This window comes from Pseudophryne corroboree, chromosome 2 (assembly GCF_028390025.1).
Source record: "Pseudophryne corroboree isolate aPseCor3 chromosome 2, aPseCor3.hap2, whole genome shotgun sequence".
Classification (NCBI taxonomy): Eukaryota; Metazoa; Chordata; class Amphibia; order Anura; family Myobatrachidae; genus Pseudophryne; species Pseudophryne corroboree.
Genome location: NC_086445.1, coordinates 216172192 through 216188078, shown reverse-complemented (window position 1 = coordinate 216188078; position 15887 = coordinate 216172192).

Genomic DNA, 15887 nt, shown 5'->3' with positions numbered 1-15887 from the left:
TATCGTGGTTAGCCAAAACTCTGCGGTGGCTGGCCACACCCCCTTTGGAGGATGGCCACACCTCTAATCATGGGCCCCTACCACTGCATACCCCCGGTGGGCCCTTCATGCTCCAGTCCGACACTGCATGTCAGACAGTCCATACGTATACTGGCAGGAAAAAGAGGCAATTTGGAGGCCCTTGCACAAACTGTCTTTATTTTACCTAAGTTGCCCTCCCTCCAGTGTGTACTCCGAAAGAGTGTTTAGCTCAGCCGGTCACCTTGTCAGTGATTGGCGTAGGAGGTTACTTCCACAAAATGTGGAGAAGATGATGTTCATCAAAATGAATTATAAATTCCTCCGTGGAGACATTTACCAGCAATTGCCTCCAGAAAGTACACAGGGACCTGTGATGGTGGATTCCAGTGGGGGCGAATTAATACTTTGTGAGGAGGAGGATGAACACAGTGAAAGGGGTGAGGAATCGGACGATGAGGTGGAGATCTTGCCTCTGTAGAGACAGTTTGTGCAAGGAGAGATTGATTGCTTCTTTTTTGGTGGGGGCCCAAACCAACCAATCATTTCAGCCACAGTCGTGTGGCAGACCCTGTCGCTGAAATGATTGGTTTGTTAAAGTGTGCATGTCCTGTTTATACAACATAAGGGTTGGTGGGAGGGCCCGAGGACAATTCCATCTTGCACCTCTTTTTTTATTTATCTTTGCATCATGTGCTGTTTGGGGACTATTTTTTTTAAGTGCCATCCTGTCTGACACTGCAGTGCCACTCCTAGATGGGCCAGGTGTTTGTGCCGCCCACTTGGGTCGCTTAGCTTAGTCATCCAGCGACCTCGGTGCAAATTTTAGGACTAAAAATAATATTGTGAGGTGTGAGGTGTTAAGAATAGACTGGAAATGAGTGGAAATGATGGTTATTGAGCTTAATAATACTATAGGATCAAAATTACCCCCAAATTATATGATTTTAGCTGTTTTTGAGGTTTTTAAAAAAAACACCCGAATCCAAAACGTATCCGATTTCCATAAACCCAAAAGGGTGGTTTTGCCAAAACGCGGACCCAAATCCAAAACCAAAACACAAAACACGAAAAATGCCCGGTGCACATCTCTACTTAACTTATACTGTTTTATAAAGACCAGTGAATGGCATATTTATGGAAATTATGTACAGTAACTATTTAAATCATGTTTAGTTACCAATTATTCTAAACATGTAATGAAATTAACATATCAGCTACCCGTTAGCTCCACCAATATTCAGATGCCCCCAGGTCTTATGCATGTACTCCATGAAGTTCTCCAGCAAAAGCAAAAATAGATGAGTATAGGTATAGTAGCTGCTGTATCAGAATCCAGGCATAGGGTTAGAAACTACAGTAGCTAAGGTTAAACACAGGTGAGCACCAAAGCAATAACAGAAAGGTGGAATCATAGCCAAGTGTCATGGTTGCATAATTCAAGTAAAGCCAGGACATTAATAATAATGAAAGGCATCAGAGTCCAAAAGTAGAACATGGTCTTGACATAAATAGCAATGACGGTGCAAAACAAACAACAATGTCATCACATATTCAAAAACTGCATATCTGTACAATAGAATGAACAACTGGAAAATCACACTTTTGTAAAATACTATTGTGACTGATTTTCATTGATCTGTGTGATGCTATGTTTTTATATAATTTCTCATTGTGACACTGACTACAAGGAAGTTGCAAGGAACAAACATATTGTTGAACAAAGATACTCAACAATTCTAGCTATTATAAGCAGCTGCTGTTTTTGGTAAGTGAAATAACCTTTACATTATGTAGAAATACTGAAGAACCAGCGTAAACATGACGCATCGAGAATCATAATTTGATTTCAGTAATCTTATAATCAAGCTATAGAAAACTTGCGTTTTCAGAGTGCACACTCAAGTTAATTGTATGTATCAGCTGCAACACAAGAGATTTATGTTACAATAGCAGAAATGAAAACTGACTACATTTTATCATATCCTAAAAAAGCACACACAATTACAGCTGATGAGAGAGCTTTTACAGAGGAATTAAGTTACGTGCAAGAACATATGCACAAGGCATACCTCCCAACATTTAATTACCTGAAAGTTGGACATCTTGGCGCGCGTAGCGGGCCGTATCCGAAAAAGGGGCGTGGTCTATTAAAAAGGGGCATGGCTTCACAGGAGGGTCCGCAATCTCGAGCCACGCCTGCGTTTTCGTCACTGAGGGGGCAACATTTTGTGCAGTTTCTGAGTAACTCTGAACTCACTCAGTCACTGCGATCACTTCAGCCTGTCAGGCTCCGGAATTGACGTCAGACACCCGTCCTGCAAACGCCTGGACACGCCTGTGTTTTCCTCTCCACTCCCAGAAAACGGTCAGTTGCCAGCTCGGAACGCCTTCCTGCTGTCAGTCGCCTTGCGATCGCAGCAGTGACAGAAGACTCCCAACTGCCCCCCCCCCCCCCCCCCACCACCACCACCACCACCACAGGACACTGCGGCCCACGGGTGGGATAGCGGGACAGTCCCAAAAAAATTGGTCTGTCCGCCGAAAATCGGGACAGTTGGGAGGTATGCACAAGGGCAGGGGCGGATCCAGAAGAAAATTAAAGGGGGGACACCATGATAGGGGAACGGTGATAGTTATATTTACATGCACCCAAGGCACGCTGGCTCCCAGATAAGAGGAGTGGTATCACAGGGTGGTTGGCCTCACAGAATATGCCATGAGATAATGATTGGCTGTAGGAGCGCATCCTGGTTTATTGCCAATGTTTCACCCTGATGAAAAGGCAGATTGGGCCTTGAAATGTTGGTCACCTGTTGTATTGTATTAGTTATGGGAGCCTGGAAGGCACCCCAGCACAATATAATTATTATAGTTTTTAGTTGGTGATGACAGGTGTAGCATACCTTGTTTTGGGCACTGCACTGAGACTCAGACTGCAGGACATGAACTTCCCATCTTTGATTAGCAGAAGCAGCCAGCTGGATCTCCAACAAGCAGCATAAGACATCTGCAGGACAGCCCTCGCACAATCACACGGGCCGCCTTCTCAGCTGAGACTGAGTTTGACTGCACCTAGCATGGTGGTAAAGGAAGGATGCGCTGGGATACTGTGCAGTGCAGTGAGGGCTGATGAAGCCTTCTGCGCCATCATAAGTAACAGTCATACTCGATGCTGGCATTTGAACCCCGAGCCTGGACTGGACTCTGGCCAGCTGGCATTGGGGGAGGTAGGTTACGGTGTGAGCTCCCCATTGGTTACCACACGGACTTGCTGTTAGAGCTGCGGTGGGTCCTAGTGCCTGCCGGCTCTTTTATCAAATCTGACTGACGGAAATAGCAGTAGTGCTGCTGCTGTTCTCCTTTTGGAAAAAAAAAGTCAGAAACGACAGGCGGGGCACGGGCCTGAGTGCCCCCCCCCTGGATCCGCCTATGCACAAGGGGTGTGACCCACAGCAACCAGGTGGTCTTTTCATTTGATAAATACTACTATTAAAATGATAGAATATGATTGGTTACTTGTATGCACTCTGGGCCTAACTCATGACTCATGATTGTAAGCAAATTCATTTGCAATTGTGATTTTTTTTTTTAAGGCTACCGAGCTGCTGATGTTAGCAAGTGAAGCTGCCGCCCAGAAATGATAAGACGCCCATTGGAGCTATCGCAATCTCATTCACAATGGCGTACACATTTGCAACCTATACACAAAAATGAGGAACATTGGGACTAAGGCATAGGTCTGCAAACTCGGTTCTCATTACCCCACACAGTGCATGTTTTGCAGGTAACCCAGCAGGTGCACAGGTGTATTAATTACTCACTGACACATTTTAAAAGGTCCACAGGTGGAGTTCATTATTTCACTTGTGATTCTGTGAGGAGACCTGCAAAACATGCACTGTGTGGGGTAATGAGGACCGAGTTTTCAAACCTATGGAGTATGGACTAAGGGTTGGTCTATAACTACGGAGACAGGACCAAGCAGAAGCAACTCCGGGCCTGATTCATTAAGGATTGAAAATGGAAAGCTGCTCGCAGTACTTAGCAATGCAAATGCAGGAGGAGGTGCATACCATCAGTCGCAATGTTCATCTGCAATGGCAGGCTGAGTAAGCCTTGCCGTCGCAGGGCAGCATGAGGGGCCAAGGTGTATCACAGTCCTTGGCCTCACCACTCCATTTTCCCAAACGCTGGCTGCCCCTTCCCTCTGAATGCCTCTGACTGTCAATCTGGCAGAGGTATTCACATATCTGTGCCGCGACCGCAGGACCCCAGTCTGCACATGCGCAGAATGGGCCCTGATCATGCCGTCATTTTTTCCATCTGAGCAGCCACGTGTGATGTCACACAGCCACCCCGAAAACGCAGCCGACCCGCCATTTTCCCCCCGTTGCCACCATAATGGTCCTCCGCCGCCCTTACCCGTCAATCAGCGCACTGGCTCCATTGACGGCAGTGTCAGATTAAAGTCCTTATGGGCCTGAAGCCGAAATTTATGAAGGGACTACTGTGCGCTGTTGCAGGGGGTGTGAGAAGCATGGTGGGGGGGTGCCCAGTGCTGTGAGGGTGTGGTCTGTGCCACGTGGTGTGGGTAACTCCATGGGGGCATAGCTACCAGTGGCCAAAGTAGAAAATGTGAAATATCAGGAGGGCTTTATTTAGGCAGGCCCAAGGTCTGAGTTCTTCTGATATTTCCATACTCACTTCACAGCACAGCTCCCCGCACCGCATTACACAATATCTCAGCTCTCTGCACTACACCACATGTCCAGTCACTGCACTACACCACAGTTCTGCTCACCGCACAGTTCCCCTCTATGCACTACACCACAGCTCCGCTTAATGCACAGCTCCCCTCACCACAGCACAGCTCCCCTCTCAGCACTACACCACAGCTCCACACATCACACAGCTCCCAGCACCGCACTATGCTACAACTCTGCTCACCACACAGCTCCTTTCGTCACACTGCAGCACAACTCCTTTCTCCGCACTACACCACAGCTGCATTCACCAAACAGCTCCCCTCACCACAGCAAAGCCCCCCACACCGCATTACACCACAGCTCACCCTATACCAGAGGTCACCATTGGCAGCACCCTTACCAGTGTGGCGGTTGGGCCGGCTCAACGCCTTGCCATGAGACAAGAGACAAACCAGAGTCCCAGACTAACCACTAATCAGGAGTGTCTGTTGTCTGCCAGTCCATGACACCTCACCTCAGACTCAGGAGGACCATCAAACACTCTGCTACCGCCGTGCCACTTTCACAAAGTTGCTGCTTTGAGTGCACTGGCCTATGTTGGAGACTGGGCGGTACTTGTATGACAGCGCACACCATGACATCACGCGGGCAGAGAAGGCGCCGAGTCAGAGTGTGTATGCGGTGCAGGGAGGGCTAGGAAAGCCTTCCACAACGTCACCCTCATAGGTAACACACACGGCTGCCATCAGAAATTGTGGGGCCCGGGACTGGCAAAATAGACAGTGCCTTCCCCCGCCCCAAAAAAAGGTTCTGCTGCACCGCTCTACCCCTATGTGATGTCATACATTGTGAAGTTACATATGGGTGGAGCGTTACGGACCTGCTGGAATGATTCACGGAGAGCCAATGCACAGGGAAGGCTTGCTTTAAGAAGTCCACCCTGCGCATCAGCCTGCTGTTGTTGTACACACCTGGTGCAGCTCTCCAGGTATCGGCGGTAGGAGCAAGCGGTGGGCCCCTTTCTCTGTAAGGGCCTGAGACACCAGTCCCCACGCCCCCCCCCCCCCCCCCCCCCGATGGCTGCCCTGGTATAACACATCTATGCCGGCGGCAGCATTTGACTCACCGGGTGCCACGACTGGAAGGGGGAGGGTGGTCTCGGGTGCTGAGGACAGAGTGTGCGGGGCCTAAGGCGCTGCAGTGGAAGTATTTTTTTTATCCTATCTACAGCATACAGAGATCTGTAAGATGCTGTGGGCCTATTTTGGAGTGTGGACCTGGTGCTGCAGCTCCATCAGCCCCATTGTTAATCCGGTCCTGGTCAATGAGGAAATGGTGGTCACATCGACCTGAATAACTCCCATTGTACTTAATCATTAATGTTTGAAGGTAATTAACATTGCACATATTTTTGTTTTAAATACACTTTTCTGATCAATTATAAAAATATAACATTTGCACATATGATATACATGAGAGATCTACAGGCAGTATTTGCTTGGAAACTCAGCTCTCTATAGATGCTCATCTCTGACCAGTAAGTAGAAAAATGATATCTCTCTCACTGTGTGCATCCCAATCCAGACCTACAGAGCAGCTGCAGTGCTGGGTACTGAACAATTCTGGGCACCAGTTGGCAGGCATGGTGAAAGCACCCTGTCTCATTTTGTGAAAGCCAGTAAGCCGGAATAGAGAATCATTTCCATAGCAATTCGCCCACACACATTCAAATTGAAAACATAATTTGTAGGTTACTTTTTTCTTTTGCGCCTTCAAAAGCCAGCAATAGGTGTCATTTATGTAGAACATGTGTCAGGCAAAAATGTCAGCTTTAATGTGACAGGTTAAGCCAAATTTAAATCCTTATACCAAAATAGTGCCAAATGGCTATTGACTCAAATCATTTTGTGTAATGAAATATGGGAAGTTAAGAAAATGCAACTGGTATAAACTCGCCTGTTTTCTGGCAGACTGTACACTAGATAAAATGTGTAGACTAGACTTACACTGTATGTAATGCTGCTGTTTATTACAGGGGCATAGGCGTAGGTACAATAGGCGCTGGGAGTGAGGCTGCTATGGGGCCCGGTCCACCTCTGGGGCCCCGGCCCCCGCCCTGCACCCACTTATGCTGCACTGACTGAGTCTTGCACTCACCTCCTGAGCTCCATGCCTTCTGCTTATCTAACAGTGTACAGCTGCGCTGCAGGCACATCTGCTGTCAGTGTCCTGGCTGGCTCCGTCTCTCTGCCCCCACTTTATCAGCATCAGTGAGGACGGGTAGAAGGAGCCGGCCGGGACACTGACAGCAGATGTGCCTGCAGTGCAGCGGTACACTGTTAGATAAGCAGAAGGCACAGGACTCAGAAGGTAAGTTCCCGACCGGCACTGAGTAGCGTGGTGCAGGTGCAGGGGAGTTATGTGGGGGTGGATCCTGGGTTCAGTGCTGGGGAGGGGGTTGGTGCTGAGCGCGAGGGAGGAATCAGACGGCCAGGAAACTGACACCAGATGTCCCTGTATCAGCACACTGACTGTCACTGATAGGAAAACAGAAGTCACGTGGGCTGAGGATGTTAGTTCCGGGTTGGGGTCATGTGTGGGTGAGGAGGGGGAACGGGTGTGTGGGGTCCTGAAGAATGTGCTATGGGGCCCCATTAGCATTAGCTACGCCCCTATACAGGGGCATATTTATCATTGGTGGCAGCGGGGGCCACGTAAACTATGGTTTCTCTTTGTCACATATTGATAATAGTCCTTCAGGGCGAAGAGTGAAAAGCACTTTGCTGAAAGTGGTTGGGGGACAGTATCTGAATAGACCAATAGTTTCCGCACAGCACCTACTTTTGCCAAGTGCACTGTATGCAGACTGGGGGTGGTTCTTGCAATCAGTCCCCCTTGGCTGCAAACACATAACAGGTATTTGTAGAGGCTCCATGTACAGCCTAAGGTGGGGCACTTTCAGGACAAAATCATTCATGTACCGCTGAGTTTGATATGTAAGCGTTTAGGCCATCTACCTTACTGTCCTTGGCACACTCTAATAGCCCCTATAATAATGAGACAGTTATGTGACTGTACCCTTTACAGAATGTACTTTGCCTTAACAATTAATGTATGTCAGTTAGAATATGCTGTGACCATGAGTGTAGGGGTGTATTGATCAGAATCCTCTGCGACCTTTAGAACAGATGTATCAATTCTGTACAGCCGTTCTGCCTCTTCTCTCAGTCATTTCACTACGTGATATAATTTGACCTTGATCTCGGTTGAGTATCACTGGTTGGTAGAGTATGTAGAGCTTTGCTTACAGTACAGTGATTCATGCAAGAAATGTTTGTTCATCCAAACCTTCTGCTTGTGCGTGATAAACACAGGCAATAATAGTAAATGTAATGAATATATTTCAAGGCTGATTTTTTTTTTTTCAGGATTGTTGTCGGATTAACAAATATGTTACTACAAACAGTCGCCATTGTCTAAGAGGTAAATCATTTCACAATGGCCTGATGACTGATCATGACCAAAATGTATTTTATTGTGTATTAAATACCCCCCTTCAATAAATGCTGACAGTATGTAGTGTGCACAGTATGTAATATGAACAGAAGCAGAATTGCATACAGTGGTCATAGTAAGTGATGCTGTGCGGCTTACTTGAAAATGGGAACAAAAACCTCAGCAAAAAATATCACAAAACCCAGATGCTGAAAATCAATTTACAACAAGTATTTCAGTGGAGCCCGTGAGGTGTGGAGGGGACGTCTGTGTTCCCAGAAACATCAGCCTCGCCATGGAATGATTTATTTTCCGAGATAGAGGCAGCTATGTCTCTGTCTCTACACAGCTGCATCTGCCCCTTCATAGTGTAAATACCAGCCACATAGTGCAGGATATCAGTAGATGGTCACCCAGTGATGAACGTATCTGTATAGGTGCTCACACGTATGCTTATTATTACTACTATTTGAATGATATATGCCCAGAAAGGTTTCTTTATCAGACGTCTTATTTCCCTTAGCTTCCACACCCCATGAAACACAGATATAGGGGGACATGTAATAAGCAGTGATAAAAGTGGAGAAGTGAGCCAGTGGAGAAGTTGCCCATGGCAACCAATCAGCATTGACGTAACATTTATCATTTGCATACTATACAATTGTACGGAGCAGCTGATTGGTTGCCATGGGTAACTTCTCCACTTTTATCACTGCTTAGAACATGTCCCACATAGTTGCTTACATGTATGCTTACATATAACTGGCATTGGATCCTCATAAAATGGTTTCTTTTGCCTCTGTCAGAATTAGCTTTATTGGCCAGGTATACTTGCGTATACTAGGAATTTGTCTTAGGTTTGCTATATAACAACCAAGTAGGTAAAAGATGAGCAGGTGTTTGGGGGAAGGGGGGGGGGGGGGCAAGTAAAGTCATACAGATAGGTATACCGTAGGGACACAAGTTAGTTACATGTACATCTAGTCAGTCAATGTTCAGGAGTTCAGCAGGCAGACCACTTGGGGAAGTAAACTTTTGAGGCTTCTGGTGGACCTGGCGGGGACAGCCCTGTAACGCCTGCCTGAAGGAAGCAAGTTAAACATGCTGTGGCCGGGGTGTAGCTGGTCTTTTACTATCTTCGTTGCCCGCTTTTAGCTCTGGACAGGCACAGGCCCTAGACTGAGGAAAGGTTGGCCCCGATGCTCTTCTCTGCGGTTCTGAACACCTTTTGGAGCCTGCATCTGTCCCTCGCACTGGCGGAGCTGTACCATACCAGTATCGAGGAGCACAGTACCGACTCCACAATCGCGGAGTAGAAACGGAGCAGAAGCTTCTGTGGGATGTTGAACTTCCTTAGTTGCCTTTAATGGACCACACTTGAGAGGTGAATTCCTCCGCTTTCACCACCTGTGTCCTATCTGTCAGGAAGTCTACTATCCAGGAACAGGTAGCTTCTGGGACCCCTAGGCGAAGTAATTTGGGGTGAAGGATGCTGGGGATGATTGTATTGAAGGCTGAGCTGAAATCGACAGACAGGACACTCACAGAGGCACCGAGAATGTGTAGGTGCTGTAGAATATAGTGCAGGCCCAGGTTGACTGCAACCTCGACACACCGATTTGATCGACAGGCGAACTGTAGGGGGTCCAGTCACACTTTTCAGGTGATTCAAAACCAGACGCTCAAACTTTTTCATGACCACAGACATCAGTGCTATCGGCCTGTAGTCGTTCAGGTTCGTGATAGAGGATTTCTTGGGGCCTGGGACGATAGAGGACCTTTTGAGGCAGGAAGAGACTTTCTGTAGCTCCAGCGATTTGTTGAAGATCTTGGTGAATATGGGGGCGAACTGACCCTGCACATACTCTCAGGGCAGATAGTGACACTTCGTCATGACCCGGAGCTTTTCTGGGTTTGACCCTTTTGAACAGTGCCTCTACCTCAGGCATGTCCAAACTGCGGCCCTCCAGCTGTTGTGAAACTACATATCCCAGCATGCCCTGACACAGTTTTGCTGTCAGAGAATGCTAAAGCTGTGTCAGGGCATGCTGGGATGTGTAGTTTCTCAACAGCTGGAGGGCCGCAGTTTGGACATGCCTGCTCTACCTTTTCTTGGGCGACTTGCAGTGCCTGGAGTTGGCCGTCGGTGTTCAGGGCATCATACAGGTGATTATTTGGGTCGCAGGAGACTTCTATTGCGAACCTGCAATAAAAGTGTTTCAGCTCAACTGCTAGGGTCTTTGTGCATGGTGGTGGACTTCGATGTTTTCTTGTAGTTGGTTATGGATAGCATTCCTTTCCATACAAATACGGAGTCATTGGTGGATTGTTTGTCAGCTTGTCCGAGAACCGCATTTTTGCTAGCCTGATTTCTTTAGTTAGAGAGTTCCTAGTTTTATTGTATAGTGCTCGGTCACCGCTGCTATAGGCCTCCTCTTTGGCCCGACGAAGTTGCCTGAGCTGGGCGCTGAATCAGGGCTTGTTATTGTTGTAAATGCGGTAAGTTTTGGTAGGTACACACGTCCTTACAGTAGCTGATGTAGGATGTGACAGTATCTGTCAGGTCATTCAGGTTGGTTGCAAAGACTTCGAAGATCTCCCATTCCGTGCAGTTGAAGCAGGCCTGGATCTTCAGCTTAGCCTTGTTGGTCCATTTTGTAACAGTCTTGACGACAGGCTTAACCACTCTCAGCTTCTGTGTATAGGTAGGGAGTAGTTGGTCGAGGCAGTGGTCAGATAGGCCGAGTGCAGCACGTGGGGTAGACTTGATGGTAGTGTAGCAGTGGTCAAGGGTGCACACTTCCCTAGTGGGACACGTGACTTGTTGATTGTAGGTAGCTCCTTGCTCAGGTTAGTTCTGTTGAAGTCGCCCAGCACTGTAAGCTTGGGGTGTGGAAATAAAACATCTGATAAAGAAACCTTTTTGGGCATATACCATTCAAATAGAAGTAAGCATATCTGTGAGCACTTATACAGATATGTTCATCACTAGGTGACCAACTATTGATAACCAGCACACACCCATAGGATAGAAGGAAAGAGGGACATTTCCAAAGCTGCTGTGATACCAAACCTACTATACTATAAGGAATTGTGTTTGTCTGGGTTTTTTTTTTTTTCATATCTACATCTAAGAGGAATATACAAAGATAAACTCTTTAAATGAACAGTACCAAGAGCAATTGTATAGGAGTGATCTTGTATGGAGTAAAGGTTTAGTGGAGTGTGATATACAGTTAACAGTTGAGTGCTTTTTTTGTATTTGTTGTATGTATTATGTTGATGTAAGGGCCTGAGAACACCCTCATTTTAAAATAAAAGCTGCTCATTTTGTGCGCAACAAGAGATCAATGCTATTTTCCAATGATGAAGATTTGTTGTTACAAAATGGCAAATCTTCCCAATATCTCTATACTGTGTACTCAGTTTTATGCAGCAATTTGAAGGTGTATGGGAATAGGGTGGGGCCAATATGATGCAATTCTAATAATAATTGCATAATTTTTCCTATGCCTCTTTGCATATACTGTACCTGTGAATTGCTGTATGTCCTCTCAGGTTAAGCAGTGTAACTAGAACACACAATTTCAGGACCTGGGTCCTGAACAGTGTAGTGGTCTCAAGTCATGAATATAATCGTCAAGATAAAGATTTTACCTTACCCGATGTTAGCTCAACTCATGTGTAGGCAACCTGTGGCATCCCAAATGCTGTAGAACTACACATCCCAGCATGTCCTGCCACAGTTTTGCAGTTAGAGCATACTGTGATGCATACCTTCCAAATTTTTAAAAGTTAAAAGAGGGACCCTGCGTGCGCCTGAAAAGGGGGCAAGGCCCATACAAAAGGGGGCATGGCCTCGCGGCAGAGCCACAATCGCGAGTCACGCCCCCTTCTGCCGTCAGAGGGGGTATGTCCAGAGCTCTGTGAGCTGCTGTCATGCTCCCTCTCCCTCTGCGCACAGCGTCTATTCACCGCTGCTCTGCTAAGCAGAGCAGCAGTGACAGGAGTCTCCCAACTGCCCCCACTTCCCCCACCACCACCACCACCACGAGACACTGCGGCCCGCGGGTGGGACAGTGGGACAGTCTAAACAAAATGGGACTGTCCCACGAAAATCGGGACAGTTGGGAGGTATGTGATGTGTAATTCCCCAATAGCTGGAGTGCCACAGACAGGATGCCTACCCCACTACATATTCTATGGGTGAAAGTAGACAAATAACAATCCCCAAAAGTAATGCATGTATTACAGATGAACAAAAATAATGCAGATGAAGTACTATCATACAATAAACAACACATTGCAAACTCCAATAAATAAATACAGTTATGGAACAGCATGTTTTATAATGGCAGTATTAGTCACATCCTGTTCAAAGCATGCCTTCTAAATATAATTACCCTTTGATTTTATACTTTCATCCATTATGACATGCAGAGTTCTCAATCTAGGAAAGAAACAATGCATTGATTGTAAATCTGCATAATTATGGACCCAGGCCTTGTATGCATTACAGAGCTGTGCTCTGTTTAAATCAGAAAATACTGAAAAAATATTGTCTTAAAACTTTCATATGAAAGAGTGTGTGTGACTCATTCCAAGTCCACAGTACTGTACCAGGATACCATGGAAACGGGTCTATTTTTGATAAGAGCATATGTATTAGTGAGCAGAAAGCGCTTCAATAACTAAGATACATTTTTGTAAGCAATGATTTAAAGGTTTGTATCAATGATGCCATATTTGGTATCTATTTTTCATATCAGATTCATTCTGGATGAACATGAACTAGAAATATATTTGTGAAAAAAATATGTATCAAAAGAACATCTCTTTTTCTATTTTCCAACTCCTGTTTTATCAATTAGTGTATAGAATCAATTCTGCTTGTTTTGTGAATAACAATAAAGCTTTTGAGTTTTGTTAGCTTTTTCATACAATGGCAGTATCGAATTAGCCGTGGTAAATTACTGCGGATAATTGTCCCGCCAGGGGCTATCCAATTAGCCCCGATAAGCCGGCGCGAGATGCAGCTTACCGGGGATTTTGGCAGGCGAAACCAAATCCCCCAAATCAGCCCTGTTTTCCTGCGTTCCATCAGCGTTAATTTATCTTCAGCTGATATTGATTTTGAATTGAGGTCTCTTCTTGTCATCTACAGGTAACTACAACCACCAACATATTCTGCTGTATTATACTTCTATAGGTCAGGCTGAAATTGCTAGGTAACTACAACAACCAACATATTCTGTTGCATTATACTTCTATAGGTCAGGTGGAAATTGCTAGGTAACTACAACCACCAACATATTCTGCTGAATTATAAAATTGGCACATAGCAGCGTTCCATCAGCGTTAATTTATCTTCAGCTGATATCGATTGTGAATTGACGTCTCTTCTCTTCTTGTCATCTACAGGTAACTACAACCACCAACATATTCTGCTGCATTATACTTCTATAGGTCAAGCTGAAATTGCTAGGTAACTACAACCACCAACATATTCTGCTGCATTATACTTCTATAGGTCAGGCTGAAATTTCTAGGTAACTACAACCACCAACATATTCTGCTGCATTATACTTCTGTAGGTCAGGCTGAAATTGTTAGGTAATACAAATTGAAACATTACTGCATAGTATCTCATTCTGATGTACTTTCTTTAGTTTTGAATTGTATGGACCCAGTTGTTATCTATGTGGTATGCCTGTTTGTTTTTGTAAGGTAATTTATTGCCTGGCATTTTAGGGGGTGGGGTGTGGTTGGAGATTCCAATTATTAGTTTCACATGCAGTATTTCTCTACTTAAGTTCTATCCTGTAAGCTGTGCAAAGCCGGTTGGATGTGCATTTATTATCGAAGTGGGCATTTTTATCAAAGTGTGATAAAACTGACACAAAACAGCAGCGTTCCTTCAGCGTTTAATCGAAGTCAAAAAGAATGAAAACAGGACACCAATCTAACAAAACATAGAAAACTGAAGAACTAATAACAAATGTGAGTCACTTACTCTTCATATCACTCACCTCCTGATTGTTGCATCTGATTAAATAGCACAAAGCTACCTTACTTGGACATTTCAAAAACCATCCATTTTACCAACAAATACTTGTATCTGTATTTTTGTAATTTTTTTTCTTTGCACAGCTGCACCAATGCATTTTTACCTACAAACACTTAAAAATCCATTTAGAATTACCATTGCTTTTAACCCTTTCACAATCCTCTCATTTCTTACAGTCCAAATACATTTCTGCACCCACCTTATCTACGCCTTTGATTCACTTCATGCTAAATCTATACCCATTGAGCTTACACGGCTTTTCTCACCTGGATTTCTGCAATTCTTCTGCTCTGATTCCCTTACAGTCTCCACTTTTAGGTCCAGTTTCCCTCAACCTATTTACCTACTTAACACTATGTCAAGGTTTTCTTATACTCCCCACATCACTCAGTGTCTACCTAATCATGTATCTTGCCCCCTGTTCACACCTTTATCCTTCACCCCCTAGTCTCCTACACCTCCTCCTCTCTCCCCTCCTCTGTCTCCCCTCCATCCCTGTTACCCCACTTTCATACACCTCTACCCCATGGTCCTACTACCCCACAACTCAGCCCTGCTCCCTCCCTTCCCTGTCACGTCCCCACACCCCCATCCACATCACACTGAACTCCCTCCTTGCCCACCTCCTGCAGTTTCCCCTCCTAGCTCAGGCACCCGCACCATCACTACTCTCTCATCATTCCTGCCCTCAAAGTTAATCTCACCTCATCACTACAGCAACCCTGCAAATCTCATTCACATCTCTCCCACAAACTCATACCCCCTATCCTGTGCCCTCTGGAATGCCAGATCTGTTTATAACAAACTGGTACCCACTCATGACCATTTCATTTCCAAATTCCTGCACCTACTAGCCATTACTGAAACTTGGATTATGCCCTCTGACACTACGTCTCCTACTGCTCTCTCTGCTGGTGGCCTCACATTCACACACACACCCCGACCCAGGAGTCGCTATGGGGGTGGTGTTGGGGTCTTTTTACCTTCTAGTTACTCCTACCAACTCATACCACCAGAACCATCCCATACATTCTCTACATTTGAGGTCCATGCTATACGCCTCTTCCAACCAGTCCATCTTAGAGTAGCTGTCACTTACCGCCCCCCCCTGGCATTGCCTCCAAATTCCTTGACAACTTTGCTTCCTCACTTCCTCTCTTCTGACATTCCCTCCATTATCCTAGGCGATTTCAACATCCCTATCGATATCCCCACACAATCCCCTGCCTCTAAACTCCTTAATCTCACCCATTCACTTGGTCTCTCCTAGTGGACCTCCTCACCCTCCCATGTGAATGGGAGCTCACTGTATCTGGTCTTCACTCACCGTTGTGATATTTCTGATTTTTCCAACTCCCCATTTCCCCTCTCTGACCACCACCTACTCTCCTTTAACTCATCTCTCTCTGCTTCCCCATCTCTACCTCCTAAGGCTACCATCGCTAAGCATAACATTGAGGCTATTGACACCACATTCCTTTCCTCCCTGTTTGACTCACTTCTCTCTCCTATTCTCTCTCTCTCTCATGCCCTGAACAAGCCACTTCCATATACAATGCATCCTTTACTTCTGCTCTTGACTCCACCAACCACTATTC